Genomic DNA, 19,895 nt, shown 5'->3' with positions numbered 1-19,895 from the left:
TTTATTTATTTATTTATTTTGAGAGACAGAGAAAGCACCCATCAGCAGGCGAGGGGCACAGAGAGAGGGAGAGAGAGAAAATCCCAAGCAGGTTCCACGCTGTTGGTGCAGAGCCTAACGTGGGGCTCTATCTCATAAACCATGAGATCATGACCTGAACCAAAATCAAGAGTCGAACGCTTAACCAACTAAGTCACCCAGGCGCCCCTTTCCTACGCTTATTATTAATTATCTTTTCTCTCCTTCCACTAGAATCTCAGCTCCTCTTCTGGAGATCAAGGTTTTTTGGGTTTTTTTTTCTGCTTCTTTTGTTCACTGATATCTCCGCAGCCTTTAGAACAACACTTGTCACAATGTCAGCCCTTAAAACATTTGTTGGGCAGGTGAAGGAAATGCATGCTCTGTATCTGCACCAGCTAACAGTAGCTACATGCAGCTACTGTTAAATAGCTACATGCTATTTAAAGTTAACTCCAAATCAGTTAAAATGGAATCAAAGAAAAGTTCAAGTCCGCAGTCATACTAGTCACATGGGGCTAGAGGCTACCACACTGGACAGGGCAGTTGGATGGTGCTCTTCTAGAGTGTTCTGGGCAGCCTTGCTACATGCTCCAGGAGGGGACAGGTGTTTTCCTGTGTGAGCCCGGCACCCCAAATGCATGGGGCCGGCCAGGGGACACTGTCCGGCTCAGAGTCTGCTCCTAAAGGTCTGTGTTTCTCTTTCTCCCCACAAGGTCTCTCAGCGACTTTAGAGATTTTATCCTTTCTTTCTGGTTCTTCCAGCTTTTCTTGGCTCCTCGGACCTCAGGGTTTAGTGGGGGTCCTTCTGGGGTTCCCCTGGGCCTGGCTCAAACTCATCTGCCCCCAGAGTGCTCGCTTTGCCTTGCCAAACTGAAGCTTGGGGCCCCCACTCTGGTCCTCTGTTTCTACATCATTGTTCCTGTTTTCTCACTTTGTGCTTGTTAGTTACAGTTCTGTTGCATAAGTCTCTATTAAGACAAATCCAATCCCAGTGATCAATGTCACCCCTCCCAGGAATACCTGTCATTAGAAAGAAAGAGAAGTTTCACAGACAGCTGGATGCAGTGGTGACAAGCAGACCCCAGAGCCAGCCTCCTGGGTTCAAATGCTGGCTCGGCCGTTTCCCAGCTATAATGACTTACCATGGGCAATTTCTTAACCTGTCTGTGCTTTGGTTTCCTAAAAATACCCCATTACTGTAAAATGGGGGATTTATAAGCTCTGCTTTATAGGGTCTCTGTAAGGTTTAAACGAGTCATGATTCACAAAGAACCTAGGTCGGTGTACGGCACGGAGTAAGCTCCTCTTGAGGGCCTGTTATATAAAGGAGTTGGTGATGCCTTGGGGATCCATGGCTAGCAAACCTCACACAAGCTAGAAAGCTGGGGACCTGGACTGGGCCTGGGTCCTGGCTGGGTCGGCAGGGAGGCATCATGCCTGCAACACTCACTGCAGGACACGTGCCCCCCCAGTCATGTGACTCCAAGAGTCTTTTCCAGAAGACATGTGGTGACAAGTGTTCATTAAACCCTGGCTGAGTGACTGCAGAGATTACTGGAAATCAGGCCAGAGGGAGCCAAGCCCCAGCAGGCTGCCTCTGTACTCCCCTCCCTAGAGACAGGGCTTACCTGGTGACAGGTGAGGGGAGACCCTTCCTTCGCTCCCTGCCTCGAGAAGCGTGGCAGATCCTGCTGCCCAGCAGGGTATGAGAAAGCGCCCAGCCCCAGGTTTGGCTGAGACTACAGTGTCAGTGAGGGAGGCTGGCCCTGGTCCACAGTGCTCTTCTTCATGAAGGGGTTACAGTGCTGGTACTGGGTCATCAGGGTTCCAAGCCAAGCACCACCACTCACAGACTGTGTGACCTTGGGCAAGCCGCTCAACCTCTCTGTAAAGGGGGAGGGATTATAGGGCTTTCCTCACAGGGTTGCTATGATGACCAAAGAGTCAGCACCTATAGTCCACCGGTACTTGGCTCACAGAGAGCACTCGGCACGTGCTAGTTGGTAACTGAGCAGTCCTCTGGTCTCAAGGGGGACAGAGAGATCAGGTGCCAGCCAGCAAGGCAGGCACACGGCCAAGCTCAGAGGTGGCCGTCTGAGACCCGGGGGTCTGTCCGTGCGGCTGCTGGCCCAGCCTGGTGCTTCTCTAACTCACTCCCCCGTGTCGGCTGGCCTTTGCAGCATCCCCTGCCATCTCCACAAACAGACCTCGGGAATGCTGCTTGTGAGGGGCCCGGTCCCTCTGCAACAGGCTCCTCTGGGTGTCAGCACTGTGCTTGCCAACATGGACCGGCCAGGCAGCCCATCCAGCTTCTCACAACCTCAGTGGAGGAGAGTCCCGGTCCACGTGGGGTCTTCCTTCAACGGTCTCCAAGCCACGCCCCCCCCATTATTTTCTGTTGACACATCGGTGCTTCTCAGACCGTGCTTTGCTCTTCCATCCCACCTCGAGGTTTTGCTTCTCCAGAATTCACATTCCCACGGCTCCTGACTTCCCCGGGGCCCCAGTTTCCACGTGCAACCCGGCCCCTCCCCTCTAGTCACATGCCAGTACGTGTTTGGCCCTTCTCTCTGGGGCGGTCTGAGCACAGAGAACAGAGTCAGACCCCACCTTCCCCCAGTCGGACATCCCCCATCTCCTGAGCCTCTCCCCATTCCCACCCAAGACCCCATCGGACTTTCTGGAAGCGGCATCCCACGTGTGGTGGCTCACACCGGAGTGTGCATTCAATGGAAAACACCTTGTGATTTCCCCCGGGCTGCTTGTAGGCCATGTTGTTCCCATTCTGTTACCCAGAAGCAGCGTTTCTACCAAGGCAGCTCGTTTCTACAACTGCAGCGACCAGGCAAGCTCCCGCCCACGTCAGACCTCTCTCTGTGTGTCTTTAACTTTCTCTCCATCTCCTTCATCCAAGTCTCTGTGGATGGGGGACCCTCTCCTTTGCTCCCAGCCCCCAAGGACTGGCTTGGCGTGTCTCAGAGGAACAAGAGTGGGTTTCAGAATCAGACAGAAATCTCTCTTTGAAGGCCGTGGGACTCCAGATCACTTTCTCCCTCAGAACCTCTTTGCTCACGTGTGAAATGGAGATGGCAGGAAAGCCTCCTGGGTGAGTATGAAAATGAAATGCAATGGAGATACGCATGGCCACCCTCTCCCCGGGCCACTGGTTACCCCAGTGAAGATGACGACGGTAGCTGCCTTTCATCTCCTTGAGGAGCTGAGAAAAGCTTGCTCGCTAACAATTCATCACTTACAGAAAACACGCAGAAGGTGTCAGACCAATTACACCTCACTGTAAACACAGGAGTGCTCAAACCGAAGATTCCCCACCAGCTGTGTCCAAAATGCACCAGAGCAGCTAACTGGCAGATCCGAGGTCAGTGCCACCCAGTGATGTCTCTGATTAGACAGTTCCTGAGTTGGCAGATCCAAAATTTCATGGGGGCGCCACTCAGGGGCAAAGTCACCTGTGGCACCAGACTTCTTAAAAATGTTATCACACGGGGTACCTGGGTGACTCAGTTGGTTAAACGTCAGACTTCGGCTCAGGTCATGATCTTGAGGTTTGTGGGTTTGAACCCCGCATCAGGCTCTGTGCTGACAGCTCAGAGCCTGGAGCCTGCTTTAGATTCTGTGTCTCCCTCTCCCTCTGCCCCATCCCTGCTCATACTCTGTTTCTCTCTCTAAAAAATAAGTAAATAAACATTTAAAAATATTATCACAGTACTCACTTCAACTGCACATATACCAAAGTTGAAATGATACACAGATTAGTAAGGCTCTTGCACAAGGATGAACATGATAATTCATGACACATTCCATATTTTTCTGAAATTCTGCTCCATGCTACCCCATGGGTGAACTTTAAGGATGTTCACTCAGGGCAATAAGCCAGATATGAAAGGACCAAAATGGCACAATTTTACTTATATGAAGTTCTGAGAGTGGTCAGGATCATACAGACAGGAAGTAGAAGGGTGGCTTGGGGAGGGGAAAGGGGAGCTGGTGTTTAATAGGTGCGGAGTTTCCATCTGGGAATAAGGAAAGTTGGGGGATGGGTGGCGGTGGCACAAGTGTGGATGTATTTCGTGCCACAGAACTGCACACTGAAAAATGGCTAAAATAGTCAATTTCATGTTATGTATATTTTGGCACAATGAAATAAATGCCTTCCCCACCCCCCTCTGAAAAATGCCATCACAAAGTAAATTCTGCCAGGAGTGTAGGAGGGAGAGAGGTTGTTGATGACATAGATGCCATGTCAGTGGGGCTGATGCACACTTGGGTGGCAGTCATCATTGGCAGGGCTGTCTTGGCTCGGGTGTCCATGGGCTTGGTTGCCCTGACAGATCAGGGATAGTAGGTAGCATTTTGGGGAGAGGGGCCTGGGGCCATCTGTTGGCACCTCTATATCCATCCTAATGGTTGAAGAACAGCGAAGTTCTAGAACAGTACGTGGCATCAATCAGATGTGTGAAAGAGGCTGAGGAAGGAAACACACAGTGGTCCACAGTATCTGCTGTGGGGCCAGCTGGGCGTGGGTTCAAGTCCCACTCTGCCACTGATTAGCCGTGTGACTCTAGGCAGAATATGTGGCCCTCTCTGCCTTGGTTAAATAGGAATGCAAGTACCTGCTTTGTAGGAATACTGTCAGGATGAAATGAAGTAAAGTGTGTCCAATGCTGGGCAGGATGCCTGAAGAGTAAACACGAGGTTTTCTTTCAACAACAGTGCTAAAATTAACACTGACCCCTGATGCAAGAGATCAAGATGACATGAAGTCCTCAATCATTTCATGGGTGAGTTTTGGGGCCCTGCCTTTTCCCCCAGGAGTAATCTCCTCTCTCTGTCAGAGGAGAAGCTCTTTGAGGAAGGGAACTGAATCAACCCCTCGGTCAAATCTGTGCTATGTGGAAGAAAGCTCACTGACCGTGCAGTGGAGATGAGTCACTTCACAGCACGTCTCCGGACCTCACTTGGTTTTCTTGGTTGCAAAATGGGTTAATAAGAGTGATCGTATGGTATCTTTGTGAGAATTAAATACGATACTTGCTCAGTACTGAGGACAGCGCTCGGAACTCCAGTGTGTAATAATAAAAAGCAGCCATGATGATGCTTGGATTTGCTCTCAGAAGATCAGGTTCATTTCTGGCCTGGCCATCGGCTAGCTGAGCCATTGTGAACAAGGAGATCTCACTCCTGAGAATCTCAGCTTTCTGTCTGTCAAATGGGGACGATAATACTGATGGGAAAACCTAGGAAGATGTGAGTCTCCTTGGGACACAGCATACTAAGTGGTAAGGTGGTCACAAATGTGAGGTGGTGTTTTTTTTTTTTTATTATGGGGACACTCGGCACCGGTGCGCCAATCAGTGATCTAGAGACTGCTTGGTGCTTCCTTAAGGGCTGCTCCAACCTGCGTGCCTGGGGGCCAGACCCCACAACCAAGTGGTGTACTGGACACCTGGCTGGCCAGGCATCATTCTGCTGCCACCTCGCCCCGTGGAGAGATGTTCTTTCCAGCAAATGGGCGGGAGGAGCCCACTCAGCACTTCTCCTGGCTGTGTTTCTGCTGATCCTCCCCTGGACACCTCTGTGTCACACAAGCAGGCTAGCCAGGAAGGAATTAAACAGGGGTAGGGAGAGAATGACATTTGCAGTGAGACCTTTGTGCAGTGCGGAGGCTACTCTGCCCAGCTGATTCGGAGCGGGGGTGGGGGGAGCTGCACCCGCTGTCAAACAGCCTCAGGTCCAGGCTGGATGGACAAGGCTCTAACCCTGGCTTGGTCACAGATTTGCTGTGTGGCCTTGGGCAAGGCACTTTTCTTCTCTGTGCTTCCATGTCCAATGCTGACATTCTAGAACTCTACAAGAATATCACCAGAAGAGGGTGACAAGAGCCAGGCGGAGCAGGAGGAGGCAGGTGGGGTACAGCCAGCAAGAGGGGCGGGAGCTCGGGAGCCACGTTCCCAACTGTGAGTGCACAGAGGATTTGGCACGGAGTGACCTGGGCTATGAGCTCACATTCTGACTCCCCAACTTACCGGCTGCCTAATCTTGACCCTGTTACTTCACTTCCCAGAACTTCAGTCTTCTTGCTTATAAAGGCAGTTTGCAAATCTAATTTGCAGAGTCATACAAGGATTACTAATAACATGTGCAAAACACTGGCATGTAATATACACTCAATCATGTATAAATATAGTGAATGCTTACCTGCTTTATCAGGTCTCTCATCTCTCTGTCTCTCTATCATCTCTATCTCTGTCTCTGTCTCTGTCTACTGATCTTCAGCAAGAGCAGCATCTTTTTCATAGAGAACAGTAACACCATCTAACCTATCTCCAGGCAGGAGCTCTTGAAGTGGCAGAAAGTGCACTGTCTGGGGGCATTGGTGGGCTATCTCAGGGGTCAGGGTCTCAGCGCTGAGAAGATGAGGCTTACTGTGGAATTTATTCATTAGCCAGAAGCTCTCAGGTGAGGCCGGCCTGGTCTAGAGGTGCCCTGTCCTGGTTCTAACTGGGAATACCCAAAAGTAGCAGTATATATATTTTTAAGTTTATTTATTTATTTTGAGAAAGAGAGGGAGAGAGAGAGCATGAGCGAGTGGGATAGAGCAGAGAGAGAGAATCCCAAGCAGGCTCCATGCTCAGCGCTGAGCCCAAAGCAGGGCTCAATCTCATGACCCTGAGATCAGGAACCGAGCTGAAATCAAGAGTCAGCTGCTTAACCGACTGAGCCACTCCGGTGCCCTTAAAACCAGCAATATTATTACCCTCTCTGTCCCCACCCTCCCCAGGCCCCTGGACAGCAGTTCCTGTGCGGACAGTGAGCACAGAATGGAGCCTCTAAATGCACTTCGGTGACCCGCAGGATGCCCATGTGGGTCTGATCTTATATGGAAGTAACCATGTGAGTAAATTGTGTGTGAGCACATCACAGACTTGACGTCTGTAATTTTCTGTGCATCTCTCCAGCACTGTCTACTGGGGCGTATGGGTCTGAAGGCCCAGGAACTGGCTTGCCTTCCTCCCTCACCTGGCCTGACTGTGTAGAGGCCCAGGCTGGGCTGCCGACAGGGCAAGGCCGATGAGGGCCCCTCCTGCCCTTCTTCTGCACACACAGGTAGGATGGAGAATGAAGCTCCCCGCGGGGTAGCTGTGTAAGTGTGTGTCTGTTGGTCAGTGTATGTGCGAGTCTGTGTGTCCACTGGACAGTGTGAGCATGTATGTGTCCATTGGCTGGCTTGTGTGTGTGTCCACTGGCCAGTGCGTGCGTCTAAGTGTGTGTCTCCTGGCCAGTATGGAAGCACCCTCAGTGTGTGAGCAGAGAGGAGAGGAGGGTGCTGGCTTGAGGCTGCGAGCACATGTGAGCTTTTATGTATGTATGTATGTATGTATTTTTATTTTTGAGAGAAAGAAAGAGACAGAGACGGAGAGACAGCGCAAGCAGAGGAGGGGCAGAGAGAGGGGGAGCACAGAATCTGAGCAGGCTCTAGACTCTGAGCTGTCAGCACAGAGCCCAACATGGGGCTCGAACCTGTGAATCCTGAGATCATGACCTGAGCCAAAGTTGGACGTTCAACCAACTGAGCCACCCAGACGCCCCTGTGATAACATTCAAAAAAATTTTTTTAATGTTTATTTACTTTTGAGAAAGAGAGAGAGAGAGAGAGCAAGTGGGGAAGGAGTAGAGAGAGAGGAAGACACAAAATCCAAAGCAGATCCCAGGCTCGGAGCCTCTGTCAACACAGAGCCCAAATGGGGCTCGAACTCATGAACCTTGAGATGGTGACCTAAGCTGAAGTCGGACTCTTAACTAACTGAACTACACAGATGCCCCACCTATGAGCTTTTAAGTGAGGCGAGGATGTGAATGAGTCAGAGCATTTGAGAAGGATCCTTGAGGGGGCCTGTAAGGACCCCGTCATCTGACCCCACTCCCTCCCTGCCCCATCTCCTAGACTCTGCTCCTCACTCTCCCACTACAGTCACCCAGGCCCCTCACTGTTCCTCAGACGTGCTCTGGGCTGCGGCCTGGCCCTGGCTGTCCCCTCTGCCTGGAACTCACTCCCTGCACACCTTCGCTTGGCTCACCTCCTTCAAGCCTCTGTCAGGAGCCCTGCTCGGGCCACCCGAGGCCTGCAACTCGGCCACTGCCGCGAGCCCCTCACCCTGCTCTGCTCTACCTGCACAGCACGCATTGCCTCCCCACACCTATATAATTTACCCATGTATTGTGCTTGTGAGGACAAGGATCTTTCGTTGTTTGGTTCCCTGATGCCTCCCAAGCACCCAGAATGGAAGCATTTATATCCTGGCATATTGCCTCCGGTTTCTCATTTGTGACGTGTGGACGATAATAGAAAGCTCTCCACTCCATAGGGCTGCCGGGCAGATTAAAGGAATGAATACCGAAAAGCACTGAGAACAGTGCTTGGCACACAGTTCAGTGAATGTTGGCTATTATTATTACACTCCTTCACGGCGTGGGGTCAGAACGGGACGAGCGGTCCACGGAAGGAGCCGGCACGCTGCTGGCCACCAGGTGAAGGTGTTTCGTAAACACCTCTCACTGTACGCCCAGCCACCTTGTAAGAGTTCCCTGACCTCCCGCACTCACGGAACCCATGTTATCGGACCCCCTCTGGGTCAGGAAGTCAGTTATCAATATATCCATTACCTTTGTTTTAAAGTAAAAAAACCGGGGCGCCTGGGTGGCTTAGTCGGTTAAGTGTCCGACTTCGGCTCAGTTCATGACCTCGTGGTTTGTGGGTTCAAGCCCCGCGTCGGGCTCTGTGCTGACAGCTCAGAGCCTGGAGCCTATTTCAGATTCTGTGACTCTCTCTCTTTCTGACCCTCCCCTGCTCGCCCTGTCTCTCTCTCTCTCTCTCCTGGAAATAAATAAAACATTTAAAAAAATTTAAAGTAAAAAAACCTTTTTAAGTTTATTTATCAGAAAGAGAGAGAGGGAGAGCGCACATGCATGCACAAGTGGGGGAGGGGCAGAGAGAGAGAAAGAGATTCCAGCAGTCTCTGCACTGCCAGTACAGAGCCCTATTCAGGGCTCAAACTAATGAACCTCAAGATTCTGACCTGAGCCGGAGTCAGATGCTCAACCAACTGAGCCACCCAGGTGCCTCCTCCGCCCCTGCTTTTTAAAAAAAAATCAAGACGGGGGCGGGGGGCGTCTGGGTGGCTCAGTTGGTTGAGGGTNCTCTCTCTCTCTCCTAGAAATAAAAATAAAAATATTAAAAAAAAAATCAAGACCGGAAGCAAGGAAGCCTCAGCCCATCCAGCTCCTGATCCCACAGGCAGTTAACAGAATGTGGCGGGCAAGCACATCCTCCGATGGATGTCAGTGCAGATCAGACCATGCAGAGCCCCAGCTCTGGCCCAGCGGGTGGATGCCTGGATTCTTCCTCCAGTCCTGCAACTCCTAACGGCCATATGACCCCAGGGCAAGTCCCGAGCCCCGGCTGGGTCTCTGGTCTTCCTGGGCACAGAGAGGGGTTGGGAGCAGACCATTTCTAAGGTCTTTTCAGCCTGGTCCATTCGCCCAAGAAATGTCTGCAGAACACCGGGGACAGCAAGTCCCTGCCTCGTGGAGTTGACATTCTGAGCAGCATGAGGGCAGAAAATAAATATTACACATAACTGGTTAATGATTGAATATGTTATAAAGCGGAACATGCTATGGCAAAAAGGAAAAGCCTAGCAGGTTAAAAGAAGGTAAGGGTCGCCTGGGTGCCTCAGTCGGTTAAGTGTCCAGCATCAGCTCAGGTCATGATCTCACAGTTCGTNCAGAGCGGGCTGGTGGTTCCGGGTTTGTTAACAGAGTAGGTGGCTGGGAAAGGGATGATCTGGAAGGAAAATGGGGTCACTGGTCTCTGTTTTTTCTTATTTATTTATTTATTTATTCATTCATTCATTTATTTAATGTATGTATGTATGTATTTATTTAAAGTAAGCTTGAAGGAAGGAAGGAAGGAAGGAAAGAAGGAAAGAAGCAAAGAAAGAAAGAAAGAAAGGAAGAAAGAAAGAAAGAAAGAAAGAAAGAAAGAAGGAAGGAAGTTAGTTTTAAAGCCCCAGTATGGGGCTTAAACTCACAACCCTGAGATCACGAGTTGCGCGTTCTACTCACTAAGCCAGCAAGTTGCCCTAATTTTTAAAAAATTTTTAAACATATATTTATTATCAGGAAACAGAGAGAGACAGAGCATGAGCAGGGGCGGGTCAGAGAGAGAGGGAGACACAGAATCTGAAGCAGCTCCAGGCTCTGAGCTGGCAGTCAGCACAGAGCCCGACGCGGGGCTCGAACCCAACAAACTGTGAGATCATGACCTGAGCTGAAGTTGGACGCTTAACCGATTGAGCCATCCAGGTGCCCCCAGATGCCCTAATTTTGAACATACCACCTAAGACTCCAAGACATCCATCCATGTCACTCCTCTCCACCCTAACTCATGCCCTGGGAGGAAGAAGAACGATCGGGAACTCTCTGGAGTATGGCAGGCCTGGGTTTGAATTCTGGCCCTGCCACTTCCAAGATGGGAGGCCTCGTGCAGCTTACCTACCTTCTCTGATCCTGGAGATCTCTACCCTGTGAAGTGGGCATAATAGTCAGGACTGCCTCTTGGGTCACGGTGTGTGTGCCTGGTGCAGTGGGGAGCATACAGCAAGCACTCACATGCTAGCTGTGGATTATCAAGGCATCGAGGTGCAGACCCTGGAGCCAGCATACCTGGGTTCAAATCCCAGACAGAGCACCTCAGGAAAGCTACTTAACCTTTCTGTGCCTGAGTTTCCTCATCTGTAAAAAAAAAAAACAAGATAACAGTACCTTGGTCATCGATGTGTTGAAAGAATTAAATAAGCTAATACATGGAAGCCACTGGAATCGTAACTGGAACATAGTACCTTCTCAGAAAGGTTGACTCTTGGGGTGTCTGGGTGGCTCAGTTGGTTAAGCATCCAGCTTCAGCTCAGGTCATGATCTCACAGTCCATGAGTTTGAGCCCTGCATCCGGCTCTGTGCTGACAGCTCAGAGCCTGGAGCTGCTTCAGATTCTGTATCTCCCTCCTCTCTCTGCCCCTCCCACACTCCACACTCATGCTCTGCCTCTCTCTCTCTCTCTCTTTCTCTCTCTCTCTCAAAAATAAATTAAAAAAGAAAGGTTTGCTCTCACTGTCATCATCATTACTGGAGGGAAAAAAACCCCTGCATTTACTTGGCACTTTTGACCTAATTTCCATCAATTGGTTTTGTGATTTATAATCCACTTAATTTCCATCCAAAGATCTAAGATGACTTGCCACACAAAAGCACATAAAATAAGACAAGTAAATTAAAAATATATATATTTCATGGCAGATCAGAAGAGGAGGTAGGTTTGAGCTAGAGACCCGGGGACCCCAGGGTGGTTGGTGGTGCCCACAAACAGCCACGCAGCCCTGGGTCATTCTGTCTTGGAAAGAGCCCAGTGTGGAGGAGGGGCTGAGGTGGTCTCAGACGATGGGGCCTCTAGTCTGCGTGGGACTTGGACCATAGGAACCAAGGCTGCCTTCAGATGAGGGCTACCCCCAGCCCAGGAGGGGCTGCCTCAGTCCACTTCGCCCTGGCCAGGCCACATCCAGCCCACTGCTCACTGGACCCCACACATGTAGAGGGTGGGCACAACCTGGCACACTTCCAAGGCAGGGGAGCAGGAGACGCAGCACAGAACATACTCCAGGTCCCTTCCTGCTCCAGGCACAAGCATGGCAGCCCTTTACTTGAATCACCTCCTGTGTCTCTTTACTGGCTGAGCTCCTATTTGGCCTTCTGGGTCACCTCCTCTGGGAAGACTTCCCTGACCTTCCCAGGACCCGCTCTGATGTATGCTTACACAGCACTTATCCTAGCTGTAGTAACTGAATCAGTTACTACTCAAGTAATGACTCCTTAGGACATGTCTGTCTCCCTAGGAAACATGAGCTGCCATCCTGCTGATGGCCGTTTGCCCTGTGAGTGGCCCAGACCTGACCTTAGAAGCATAAACTAAATACCTCTTCAATGACTAAAGGTGCAAGGCAAGAACAGAGGAAGTCAGGGAAGGAGGATATTGAATCTGAAAAAAAATAGCATTAGGCAGGCAAGCCGGGAGAATTATCTACAAATGTCACATGGACATATTTTGAAACAAGAATTCATATTATTCCTGATGTGGGTGAAGGCAGAATGTAAGGGCAGGAGGTGGAGGCAGATGGATTTGGGGGGCCTGTAATAAGACCTTTTTAGCTAGAGCTCCCAACAGTAGTCGGGGCTCTTGGGGGAAAAAGGAGGGGGTAGTTTCTTGTATGTGGGAGTTCTTCCCCTATACGGCCAGGTAGCATCCTAAGGTGTGCTGGGAGGTGGGGTGATAGGTGGGAGAAGGGGTGGGCATCGTGAGGATTCACGAAGAAAGGAGAGGCCTGGCCTGGATGACCTTGAACTATCCCTTCCTAATTCTGGACCTTTTTCAATCTGTGAAAGTAACAAGAACAAGGCTCATTTAAAGAAAGAAGAAGAGAGTCCAAGAGAGTTGTGACAGATAAATAGCTGGAACCATCCCAAGACTGTGTCTTTCCCTCCGTCTCCCTCGGCCTTCTTGAGCCCTTGAAAATATGTCCATACAGGGGAACTGGGCTCTGAGGTCGCCTATGATCGTACCCTGACCCCGTCCCTCCTCCTGCTGCCAGGACCTCCGCTGTGCCCTCCATCATGTCCATATCCTTTGTTGACCAGTCCCGGAGGAAGCTGCTTCAGCATCACCCAGGCTTTGCCTGTGATAAGTACAAAGAAATGCATCTCTAACAGTAGAATTTCAGGCTCTCTGATCTTCCATGAAGGAGGGGCCTCTAGATAGAATGGGAGAGAGTGGGGTTTTGGTCTAAATCTTGGCACTTATGCCCTGGGAAGGCAACTCCCACCCACTCACTTTTGCTGTTGGACAGAAGCTTCCTTCCAGCCCCTGCTGGAGAGAACGGACTGCTGGGCACCAGCCTACCCAACCCGGGAATTTTCAAAGTCTCTCCGTTTCACTCAGACCTTCCTTTGAGCGACAATCAAAGGCTGGGGGAGGAGGGCAAAGCAGCCTTGGGAGGCAGCCCTTGGCACTGGCTCACACACGGCGGCATTTTGACGGGTGGTAAAAATATCTCTCTGGCGTTCAGTGCCGGCTGCTGCCACCGCCTCAGCTTCCAAGATCCTGTCTTCATGCCCGGGGCCTCGGCAGCCTCTCCACCTGTCCGCAAGCTCCAGGGGACAGAACGCAGGTCACCCAGCCCCCACCGCCGGCTACCCCCACATCTGCAACTGCAGCGTCCATCACTGCGGCCGGGCACCAGCAGAAATGCACTTAAGAGCCACTAGAGGAGATTTATTATCAGAAATACTGCAGCACATGCCTAATGAGCTAATTAAACAAGAACATAAATAATTACTCCCCATCAGAGTGAGAGGGCTGGGGGCGGAGAGGGTGGGGGACGGGGTGCTGAGCGCAGAGCTGGGACAGTGATGTGAGAGATGTCTGCTCTGCGGGTGGACACAGGACCCCCTCTCCACTCCAGGCTTGTGCTTGTCCACCAGCCGGGAAGGTTCAGGCCCACGGATTCCACCAGAAAAATCACTCCTTAATTTCCCTGCCTGAGTATTTATACTCACTTGCCCACACCCTGATCTCCTTCTGCTCTCATACAGAGCCTGAGGGCAAGAGACGGACGGGATGCTTCTCCCATTTTCTGGATGTGAACATTAAGGAGCAGGAAGGTCTCAAGATATAGCTAAAACCTCGACAACCATCTTGCAACTGGTCTCCCAGCTTCCACCCCAACCCCCTGAGGTCTATTCTTCACCTAGCAGCCAGAATCTTTTTTCTTTTTTTAATTTTTAATGTTTATTTATTTCTGAGAGAGAGAGAGAGAGAGAGAGAGAGACAGCATGAGCAGGGGAGGGTCAGAGAGAGAGGGAGACACAGAATTGGAAGCAGGCTCCAGGCTCTGAGCTGTCAGCACAGAGCCCAACATGGGGCTTGAACTCATGACCTGTGAGATTATGACCTGAGCCCAAGTTGGACACTCAACCAACTGAGCCACCCCAGTGCTCCCAGAATCTTCTTTCTTAATCACAGCACTCTCCCATGTTCAATACCTAGTGGCTCCCATCTCTTTCAGCATAAAATCCAAGGCCTTACCTTGTTCTGTGGGGCCCACCAGGACCCAGCCCTATCCAGTCCTCTGATCTCATTTACTATTACTCTTCCTCCAGATGCCCTGGAGTCCTTGCTGCTCCTCCAACAAGGCAAGTTGTGCTTACCCCAGGGCCTTTGCACATGCTATTTCCCTTGCTGGACTCTTTTCCTCCTCCACTGAGGTCTCTCTTCCAATGTTACTCCTTAGAGGGGCCATCCCTGACCACCCATATCAAACAGTAGCCCCTCAGTCTGTGTCCCCTCATAATAACCATCTTCCTGGTACACATTAAATTTTTTGTCCCCTTCTCTCATAAGAATGCAAGGACTTTGCCTGCCTTGTTCTAACCCTGGGGTCTTGACAGAATCTACCCCAAAACAAACAATATTCATTGACTGAATAAATTAAGATTTAGCTATCAAACATCAAAGTGTGGTTTGTGCCTAGACCAACCAGTTCCAAACCCAGACTTTTCTCTACCACAGGTCATTCCTTCTCTTAGAACTTGACTTGACTCCCCATTGTCAACTGGTGAAAGGCTGACTTTCAGGACAGGACAGAGCACTGGCTACAAGCTCCATCTCCACCCTTTCCAAGCTGTGGGGCCTTGTCAGTCACATCACCCACCATGGCTCTGTGTCCTCATCTGTCAAATGGGAATATCACACCTCACATGATTAATGTACCCATGAAGAGAACACACAGCAGGTTTTTAGGACAGTAACTGGAAGGCGGTAAGTGTTCAGTCAATATAGCCATTTTGTGTGGCATTCAAGGCCACCCACAGGCTGACCTCTCCCATCCTCTCTCCACAAACCTCCTGTTATTTTCCTAGACCAGATCTTCTTGAAGTGTGGTCCCCAGGCTGACAGTACTGGCAGCCCTGGGAGAATGTATTAGAACGGCAGATTGCCAGACTCCGCTCCAGACCAGCCGAGTGAGAAACCCAGTCGGGTCTCGCATCTGGGGGCTGACGAGTGTGCTAGGTGACTCAGATGCACGCTCAGGTTTGAGAACCTGCCCAGGGACAGCGCACTTCCACGAGGCAGCCCATGCGTGCTGGACTGAGCTGCCCGCCCTGTTCCATCACTTCCCTGTGATAACCTAATACCTCTGTGGCCTTGCTGGCCATGGCCTGATGGTGGGCGAAGTGCAAGCCTTGCCCCTTGACTTTGGGCTTGGCCAGGTAACTCACTTTGGCCAATAGGATTTAGTGCATGTGATGCCACCAGCGGCTTGGCATGTGGTTCTTCTGTTGGGCTGGGCCTCCTTCATTTCTGCTCTCATCAAAAGAAGAAATAAGAATATCCTCTGAACAGCTCCCACCCCTAGCTGGGCTGCAGAATGAGGTAGGGACCATCTAAACTGCAGCCCAGCTCAGCCCAGCCCAGCCCAGGCAGGCCAAGACCAGCTGAACTGCAACAAACCTGCAGACACAGGAATGGGAAAAGGAAATGTTAATGGCTGTAAGCCGCCTAGATTTCGAGGTTCTTTGTCATGCAGCATTACCATGGCAGCAGCTGACTAATACACTAGCAGCCCTTATAGGTCCTTGACCAGGACTTGCCTCTGCATCTGTCTTTACTCCTTCCACCTAAAACAGTTTGCCTTCCCCTCTTCCCTTGAATCCCACCTATTTTCTAGGATACACCTAATACTCCATTCCACTTGTTCCCAGAAGCCCCCCCACCCCCCACTGCCCCAGAACACACCCTCCTGACCCAGGCATGCAAATTCACTTCAGTTAGCTCATGAAAAAGCTCAAGTGGACAAATTTCATGCAGCAATTCATTTATACTTTAACCTTTTAGGTGGCTAATTACTACCCTGAAAGGCCTCTTAACTTAGTACCATCGCTAACTAATTACCATGTTACAAGGTTAAGTGTTTAATTGTTCCCTGTGGTGTTTAATTCCTGAACACTCATCTCCTTTCCGATGCAACAGAAGTTAGTTCCCACATCTGGATCAGTACTCCACCCAAGCACTGGCCCCGCAGCCACAGAACGAGTCGGAGCCCATCTCGGGAGCCCACCCCAGCTAGAAAAAGCTCTCCTTCCTGAATACTGAATGAGCTCGCTCACCCATGTTGCAAAGTCTCGGTGGCCCTGCCTTCGCCCTAGACTGGCACATCGCAGTCTGCGGTGCATGTGACCCTGCCCACTCGCCATGGCCCCCCACCCCACCCCGCCCCTACCACCTTGGCAACTTTGAGGATGATGGGCGTTAATTTGGCTTCGTGTCCCGAGCCCTCCTGTCACCCACAGGGCGCCCACTCCCATCACACACGCACATGCCAGACCACAGGCCTAATTGGCAGGAACTAAGACATCCCTCTTTGCTGCTCTCCATCTCACTGTCTCCAAAGATGAGAAAAGAGCACTCACAGAGCAGCAGAAAAACAGCCTGGATCATCTTCTTTCCCAGGCTGGCCTCAGCTACATGTTGGCTACTGGGTTCTGGGATTGCATGGGAAGGTGCCAAGAGGCGTTAATGACACCAAAGCTCTCACCCATAGAGCTTTGCAGCGGCTGTACGCCTCCCCGTGAGCCTCTCCCCTCCCCCAGCTTCCTGGCAGAGGCCTCGTTTTGTTTGGGGGGGCGACATGTCTCACAAACCACTAGCTTTCTCAGCCTCCGGCAGAGTCACTGGGAGGGACTTCTGGGTGCTCCTTGCACTCTTTACAGGGGCTGACCCGTCGAGGAGGAGGTGTCTGTTTAAGTTTCAGTTGGCCAGAAGCAGGAGATGAGGATTTGAACATGAGTCGTTTGGGGCACCTGGGTGGCTCTGTTGGTTAAGCGTCCGACTTCGGCTCAGGTCATGATCTCGTGGTTCGTGGGTTCGAGCCCCGTGTTGGGCTCTGTGCTGACAGCTCAGAGCCTGGAGCCTGTTTCAGATTCTGTGTCTCCCTCTCTCTCTGCCCCTCCCCTGTTCACACTGTGTCTCTCTCAGAAATAAACAAAACATTAAAAAAGACAAAAAGAATGAACACAAGTCGTTTATCTGGGAGGTGGGCCCAGGACACTGTGAGGAAATGGGGAAGGAAGTCCGTACACGGGGTTCCACTAAGCAGGTTACCCCCGTGGGCAATTGGGGCTCAGTCCTAGGGGGATACTCTCGGAGGCGGTGCGCGCTCTGCCGGTGGGCTGGGCAGGCCAGGGAGTCCCGGGGTAAGTGTCAGCGAGCACAGGAGACATGCACCACATGTTAAGGATTACGCCATTGACCTGCAGAAGCTTGGAGCTTCAGTCCTTGAAGGCCAGGGGACTCCCATACCAGCCTTGAACTACCTCCTGCTGGGATTCTGTTACATAAAAACCCTCCACATTTGAAATTGATTAATCCATTGTAGTCCCATCTCTACCACTAGAAGCACTTGGCACTTTATGAAGATGCTCTTCATTCGTGTCCTGACATCTCCTTCCATATCGCTACCACCTAGTGAGGGGGGCAGGACGGTTATTATTATTCCCATTCTGCAGATGGGAAGACTGAGGCCCAGAGAGGGGAGATAACAAGAGCCCATGTGTGGGGCCCCGGATTCCATCCTTGTATTCATCACTCAGGCTCCGCCGAGGGGACAAGACAGTTACCCCAGCAACTAAAGAGTGCAAGGTGTTTGAGTTTCTGTGCGTTTCACATACTTTAACTCTCGGGAGATGACCCCATTCTCAGGGATTGTTATCTCCATGTTAAAGACGAAGCAAAGTCTCCGAGAAGTGAGATGACCAGGGCTTCGGGCTTCTCCCCTCACCGGAAGTTCAGAGGCCACCCTAGCCGCGGGATGCACAGTGGCTCCGCCCACCCGTGCTACCCGCACACCTGATTTCCCAGGCAGGTGGCATGATGCTGGATGCGCGTCAGAGTCCCCGGGGAGCCTTAAAAACACTGATGCCTGCGCACCACCCCAAGCTGACTCAGAGTCTCTTAGGGAGAATACAACTCCCCAAAAGATTCCAGGGTGCAGCCAGGGTCAGGGACCACTGGGGAGGTAGGAACCTGGGGCTTGGGGTCGGGACGCCTGGGTTTCACTTGCTTCCCACCCCTGGTTCTTCCTAAAAGGAGCCGGCTGCTCCGAACCCACCTGGGCAAAGTCTTGTTGTCAGATGAGGTTTGGTGGCATTCTAATGGCCATCATCACCAGCACTGACCCCCAGCACCAGACACTCCTTCTGACATAGCCCCTCCCTCTGTGAGTCTCCTTTGGCATTTTCCTCGTATGAAATAAATGATATCCCCACTTCCACCCACTGACTAACCAAAGGTACAGAAAATTAACAAGGACCCGGTTTTCTGGTTCTTTCTTACCACTGGAGGGAAAAGACATATTTCAGAAGCAAGGCAGACTGAATAATCCCTTTACTCCTGCTAATTATTTCTATCTTCGGAGATGTCTCCAGCCAAAGCTTTTTGAGAATGAAGAAGGAATGACAAGTAGAAAAAGTAGTCACCTCTAAGCAGATGCCCTGAAGGTTTTTGAATCTGAATGGTGTCACCTTCTTGTGCAGAGCAAGAAAGAAAGGATGAGACGGTAGTGATATGACTTGAAATACTCTTGGAAGGCACACTTGAAAAATGTCTTCCCTATGCACAAGTCTGCCGTGGGTTTTGAAATTCCACCATTAGAGATTCATTCCTTTGGGGTCTTTCAGACTTCCCAATTGAACTGCAAAAATTTGTGAAAGGGTTTACATCTTGTACCTTGATCTTTTAAAACCCTATTAGATCATTTTCTAAGTTTACAGTTCTCTTGGAATGAGGTTTTGAAGACTGGAGCCACAAAAGGCAGCCTGCTGGAGGGGTGCTTGGGTGGCTCGGTTAAATATCCGACTTCGGCTCAGGTGATGATCTCATGGTTTTTGAGTTTGAACCCCACATCAGGCTCTGTGCTGACAGCTCATAGCCTGGAGCCTGCTTCAGATTCCGTGTCTCCTTCTCTCTCTGGCCCTCCCCCACTCATGCTCTGTCTCTCTGTCTCTCAAAAATAAATAAATGTAAAAAAAAAAAATCTAAGGAAAAAAAAGAAGTAGCCTGGAGGAAAGGACCAAGAAGAGGGGCAAGGGAAAGTAGGGAGGTTCCAAATAACAGTATGTACTTAGATGTGTCCAGCACTGCACAGTAGACTATGAAAGATGTATTTTCAAATACATGATCTCATTCAGTCTGTGCCACAATCCCAGGAAATATGCAGAGAGGAATCTCTGTTCCCAAGTACAGGTGAGAAAATGGAGACAGAGGGCAATGAAATGATTTGCTCCCGGTTCCAGGGCTAGTGGGGTACAAACTGAACTTCTGGAAGTGCTAGCTGCCTCCCTATCTTCTCTATATTAATGGGAGTACATTGTGCCTACATGTACTACATTTCCCAGCTTCCTTTGCAGACAGGTGTGACCAAGTTATTGGCAGGGGCTTCTGCAACCTTCCTCCCCTTTACCCTCTTGCTCTCTGGCTTTCATCTTTCCTGCTGTGTGTAGAATGGAGATGTGGGGGCGTGTAGGTGGTGATTCAGTCAGTTGAGTGTCCAACTCTTGATTTCAGTTCAGGTCATAATCCCAGGATTGTAGGGTCAAGCCCCAGGTTAGGCTCCGCATGGAGCATGGAGCCTGCTTGGGCTTCTCTCTCTCTCTCTCTCTCTCTCTCTCTCTCTCTCTCTCTCTCTGTCTCC

At 50.8% G+C, this 19,895-nt stretch overlaps 1 protein-coding gene and 1 non-coding gene across 2 annotated transcripts in view; one reads left to right on the top strand and one right to left on the bottom strand.

Annotated features, from left to right (window-relative positions):
- LRFN2 (leucine rich repeat and fibronectin type III domain containing 2) overlaps nt 1-19,895 on the bottom strand; it is a 41,212-nt gene that overhangs the window by 11,186 nt on the left and 10,131 nt on the right. The gene's annotated exons all lie outside the window — the stretch shown is intronic.
- On the top strand, nt 3,745-3,849 carry LOC144232227 (U6 spliceosomal RNA). Its single transcript, XR_013335339.1, has one exon. It is a non-coding gene; the product is annotated as a U6 spliceosomal RNA (small nuclear RNA).

Source organism: Crocuta crocuta, unplaced genomic scaffold (genome assembly GCF_008692635.1).
Source record: "Crocuta crocuta isolate KB4526 unplaced genomic scaffold, BGI_CrCroc_1.0 scaffold44, whole genome shotgun sequence".
NCBI classification, from domain to species: domain Eukaryota; kingdom Metazoa; phylum Chordata; class Mammalia; order Carnivora; family Hyaenidae; genus Crocuta; species Crocuta crocuta.
The sequence above is the reverse complement of the archived record's forward strand: the minus strand, read 5'-3'. Positions and strand labels throughout refer to the sequence as shown.